General features: G+C 35.8%; 1 long non-coding RNA gene across 1 annotated transcript; it reads right to left on the bottom strand.

Moving 5' to 3' along the window:
- Positions 1–2,561: 2,561 nt before the first annotated feature.
- Positions 2,562–5,247, bottom strand: LOC127874964 (uncharacterized). The gene is made up of 3 exons (XR_008047197.1): positions 4,967–5,247; positions 3,816–3,916; positions 2,562–3,443 (listed from the first exon to the last, which is right to left on the bottom strand). It is a non-coding gene; the product is annotated as an uncharacterized LOC127874964 (long non-coding RNA).
- Between the last annotated feature and the right edge of the window lie 479 nt (positions 5,248–5,726).

Here is a 5,726-nt window from a genome sequence, read left to right as displayed (position 1 = left end):
GAACACTCTAGAAGTCACATTTATGGCCCAATTTTCATGAAATTTGGTCAGAACATTTGTTTCCTTGATATGAGAGTTGAGTTCGAAAATGGTTCCGGTCAGTTGAATAACAATGCTGCCGGGTGGGGGGGGGGGTCAGTTTTCCTTATTTGGCTATAGAGAAACCTTGTAAACACTCTAGAAGTCACAATGTTTGCCCAATCATCATGAAAGTTGGTCAAAACATTGGTTTTATTGATATCTGGGACGAGTTCAAAAATGGTCCAGATCAGTGAAAAAACATGGCCGCCAGTGGTCGGGGCATTTTTCTCTATATGTATATAGTGAAAACATGTGAACACTCTAGAAGTCACATTTTTGGCCCAACTTTCATGAAATTTGGTCAGAACATTTGTTTCCTTGATATGAGAGTTGAGTTCGAAAATGGTTCTGGTCAGTTGAATAACATGGCTGCCGGGTGGGGGGGGGTCAGTTTTCCTTATCTGGCTATAGAGAAACCTTGTAAACACTCTAGAAGTAACAATTTTTGCCCAATCATCATGAAAGTTGGTCAAAACATTGGTTTTATTGATATCTCGGACGAGTTCAAAAATGGTCCAGATCAGTGAAAAAACATGGCCGCCAGTGGGCGGGGCATTTTTCTCTATATGTATATAGTGAAAACATGTGAACACTCTAGAAGTCAAATTTTTGGCCCAACTTTCATGAAATTTGGTCAGAACATTTGTTTCCTTGATATGAGATTTGAGTTCGAAAATGGTTCGGGTCAGTTGAAAAACATGGCTGCCGTGGGGGGGGGGCAGTTTTCCTTATTTGGCTATAGAGAAACCTTGTAAACACTCTAGATGTCACAATTTTTGCCCAATCATCATGAAAGTTGGTCAAAACATTGGTTTTATTGATATCTCGGACGAGTTCGAAAATGGTCCAGATCAGTGAAAAAACATGGCCGCCAGTGGGCGGGGAATTTTTCTCAATATGTATATAGTGAAAACAATTGTGAACACTCTAGAAGTCACATTTATGGCCCAATTTTCATGAAATTTGGTCAGAACATTTGTTTCCTTGATATGAGAGTTGAGTTCGAAAATGGTTCCGGTCAGTTGAATAACATGGCTGCCGGTGGGGGGGGGTCAGTTTTCCTTATTTGGCTATAGAGAAACCTTGTAAACACTCTAGAAGTCACAATGTTTGCCCAATCATCATGAAAGTTGGTCAAAACATTGGTTTTATTGATATCTGGGACGAGTTCAAAAATGGTCCAGATCAGTGAAAAAACATGGCCGCCAGTGGTCGGGGCATTTTTCTCTATATGTATATAGTGAAAACATGTGAACACTCTAGAAGTCACATTTTTGGCCCAACTTTCATGAAATTTGGTCAGAACATTTGTTTCCTTGATATGAGAGTTGAGTTCGAAAATGGTTCTGGTCAGTTGAATAACATGGCTGCGGGGGGGGGGGGGGGGGGGGGGGGGTCAGTTTTCCTTATCTGGCTATAGAGAAACCTTGTAAACACTCTAGAAGTCACAATTTTTGCCCAATCATCATGAAAGTTGGTCAAAACATTGGTTTTATTGATATCTCGGACGAGTTCAAAAATGGTCCAGATCAGTGAAAAAACATGGCCGCCAGTGGGCGGGGCATTTTTCTCTATATGTATATAGTGAAAACGTGTGAACACTCTAGAAGTCAAATTTTTGGCCCAACTTTCATGAAATTTGGTCAGAACATTTGTTTCCTTGATATGAGAGTTGAGTTCGAAAATGATTCTGGTCAGTTGAATAACATGGCTGCCTGGTGGGGGGGGGGGCAGTTTTCCTTATTTGGCTATAGAGAAACCTTGTAAACACTCTAGAAGTCACAATTTTTGCCCAATCATCATGAAAGTTGGTCAAAACATTGGTTTTATTGATATCTCGGACGAGTTCAAAAATGGTCCAGATCGGTGAAAAAACATGGCCGCCAGTGGGCGGGGCATTTTTCTCTATATATATAGTAAAAAAGCTTGTGAACACTCTAGAAATCACATTTTTTGCCCAATCATCATGAAACTTGGTACACAGATTGGTTTTATATATATCACATAATTAATGCCAAAATTATTGCCCTTAGATTGTCAAAATTTTCATTATATTATACAAAATCCTTGTAAACACTCTAGAGGTCACAATTTTGTTTCTTATTTTATGAATCTTGGTCATAATATTTATTTTTGTAAGCATAGTTTGATGTTTGCCCGTCTGTAGATCTGCCGTGGAATCATATGGAATTCTATGGAAATCGTAAGATGGAATTCCGTGGAGTATTGGCACTAACTTTCCATCCGATTCCATGCAATCAATGGAAAAGTGAAAAAAAACAGAAGGGGGACTTGATATGGGATGGAATTCCATAGAATGCCGTGGAATTCCGTGAAAAGCTATGGAATTTAATATAAAGCTGGAATAAAATAGAAATAAAAACAGATTATAGATCAAAGGCATTTTATTGATTTTGAAAAACAAATGTGAATGTAACTAAAGGTTTCATCATAGAAGTTAAACAAGAACAAGATCTGGCATCAATCATTTACCACACACATGCAGTCACAGTACATATTCAAAAATGAGTGGTTTTACATTTTCATAAAGTACCAACTCTCTTAACCACAGGCATGCATGCACACATTCAAAAACACATCCATAAACATGCACGCATATACAGGTGAGAACAGAAAAACTTATAAAAGGCACAATATAAAACATAGAAGTAGAATTTTACATTTCTTTTATGACAAGTATACTTCCTTTCTCACATATGTTCATAAACACACACAATTACATGCACACACACATCACACACACTTGTTCTAGAGTTTTTTCTCATAAATTTTAACGTTCAACAACTGTTCCTTATTAATTCTAGAACACTTTCAGTAAGATAACAGAAGTTCAGTTCTAGTTGATGTGTTCCAGTACAATTCTAGAAAAGTTCCGAAGGTTAACTTCAAATATTTAAGTCTGAAACCAACTTTCTAGAAAACAAATTCCCATGCAGACAGCCAGTATTCAAGTACTGAGCATAGTTAATAATAATACATAACAAATTAACAACTGTTGTAAATTTGTTATTTATTATACTATGCTCAGTACTGTTGAACACGGACTTAATTCAATTATCCAAGTTTCAAATTCCTAAATTAAAAAAAACAACAAATAAATTAAGACAAAAAACAAACACAAAATACAATTCACAAAATAAATAACTGGTCTTTTTTTTACAAGAAGTAACCAAAATAAAACATGTCACCAGCCACAGACTGCCAGGCTTAACACAGAGGCTAAAAATGTTTGTCCAAGTCTTCCACTGCCATTTTCCTTTTCTTCTGAGAATATTGAACACCAGTCACTGCCTCCGGGTCCTTTTTGGTATGAGGTACATTGTATACTGCTCACATGTGCTCTACAGAATAAAAAATCATAAAAATGTCTAAAGCAAAGAGTTATTTACATTCAAACTATAACAAGAGATTGCAAAGCAATATGGTCCCCTACCTGTTAAACTTCACTATTTTAAGTTTGTTAAATATATTTGTTGCCATAGCAACCAGAATTCTTGCATTATAAACAACATGAAATGACGTGCAAAATGTCCTTATTGTCATCTGTTCATGTTTCAAGTTTCATGAAAAAATACTTAGAACTTTTAAAGTTATCCCAGGATCCAGAAAAGTGTAAATGACTTAGACTAATATATTGAATTCCAAAAAGACAAAATACTTTCAGGTGGTTAACATTAAATAACTTATCTAGCCCACGGCATGACAATATTTACCATGAATTTGTAGCCCTGTAAGTCCTCTAGGTAAATGCGCTTAAAGAGCCGCTTTGCTGTTGGATTATTTCCCTGCCAAACTCTGCAGTATCTTCCATCAACTGGTCAATGGTAATTAAAGCACATAATGAAAATGTATAGGGAACGTAATTCATGAATTGTTTTAAATATTAAGTTGTTAAATGGTCTTTAGAAAGAGAACTAAAAACGAAGTGAATACATCGCAAAGCACTAAGCATAACTTAATTTGTTGGTATGATTAGTACAAATTTATTATTGCTATAATTAGAATGATGTGTAATTCTATTGGTATGAAAATGCTTACTCAGATACCTAAAAACCAATTCCATTGGTTTAATTTTTTATTTACAAGCAAAAACGTTGAATTGATATCCCCCGCCAATATGCTTCTGGACACATAAGTATTATATTTGACACTCAAACAAGCATTTTTTAAAGATACAAAGGGCCATAACCCCGTTTTTAACAGATGGTGTACAATGCCATTTTGCGTGCATTATCCTCTTATCCATATATATACTCGAACCAGGTTTCAATGGAATCCGCCAAAGCACTTCCAGGATATGGCCTTGGACACACAAAAAAGCATTTTTTCAAGGTACAAAGGGCCATAACTCTGTTATTAACTAATGGTGTACAATACCATTAGGCATGCATCATCCTCTTATCCATATACATACTCACACCAAGTTTCAGTGAAATCTGCCAAAGCACTTCCAAGATATGGCTACGGACGGATGGAAAGACAGACAGACGGAAGGATGGAAGGACGGACAGACAACGCCAAAACAATATCCCTCCGCCTATGGCGGGGGATAATAATAAACATTAACACCATTAATGAGCATTGAGTGCTCAACATGCACAGTACAAAACTTCCTTAGCCTCAGTTCTATAACCTTGCATGATAAAATTCCGATACTACATTCAACGTTATTAATTTCTCCACATAGGTCTTATTACTTCCTTTTTCAACCTGCAAACTCCACTAAGTGAAAATTTGGGTGACAGCTGCTTTTAAACTAATATTTGCCATACTAAAACCTCAAATATCACATAAAAAGGTCTACAATAATGTCATAAGAAGATTAAATTTAAAGGAATATTTAGAAATAATAAAAATCACAAACCTTCAGTTGTTGTTCTATTCCTAGACAGACTGCTCAAACACTGTATGCATCACTCTTTAGCAATATTTCATGTCACTTTCCAAATGATATAAATACATAAGTATTTTAAGAAAGTGTTTTTAATGGAAAAACTAATGAACTCTTCTGTTTGTTAAATTTCTTTAACTTTATTTTAACAAGTTAAACCAGTACATTGTCCACCATGTTTCATGTTTCAATCTAACAGGTAAACTTTCTGTATTTGAATTCAGCCAATTAGAAAAGGCTGTTATATATTATAACCAATAGATTTGCAGCAAACATACCCTACATCTGATGTACAACACATGCTTGGCTTATCAGATAAATTGTTATTTGACAACCTGGACTGGCTGAGTTTGATATTGAGAAAAAAACAGTGTGTATACCACTTGGACAGGGTTAAGGAATTTAAACTTGTAGAAATTGCTTTGAAAGTAACAACTACTCCTACTTCTGCAGAACTACTACTTTAATTACTACAGCAACAACAACAACAGCAACAATAACAGCAGCAACATCAGCAACAACAACAGCAGCAACAACAACAGCAGCAACAGCAGCAGCAACAACTGCTACTACAGCAACAACTGCTACTACTGCTACTTCTATTGCTACTACTATTGCTACATAAACTGTTAATGCTACTACTTCTACTACTACTACTACCACCACAACCTCTACTGATATAAAAAACACTACTGCTACTACATCAATTACTACAACAACAACACCTACTACA

This window comes from Dreissena polymorpha, chromosome 1 (genome assembly GCF_020536995.1).
Source record: "Dreissena polymorpha isolate Duluth1 chromosome 1, UMN_Dpol_1.0, whole genome shotgun sequence".
NCBI classification, from domain to species: Eukaryota; Metazoa; Mollusca; class Bivalvia; order Myida; family Dreissenidae; genus Dreissena; species Dreissena polymorpha.
The sequence above is the reverse complement of the archived record's forward strand: the minus strand, read 5'-3'. Positions and strand labels throughout refer to the sequence as shown.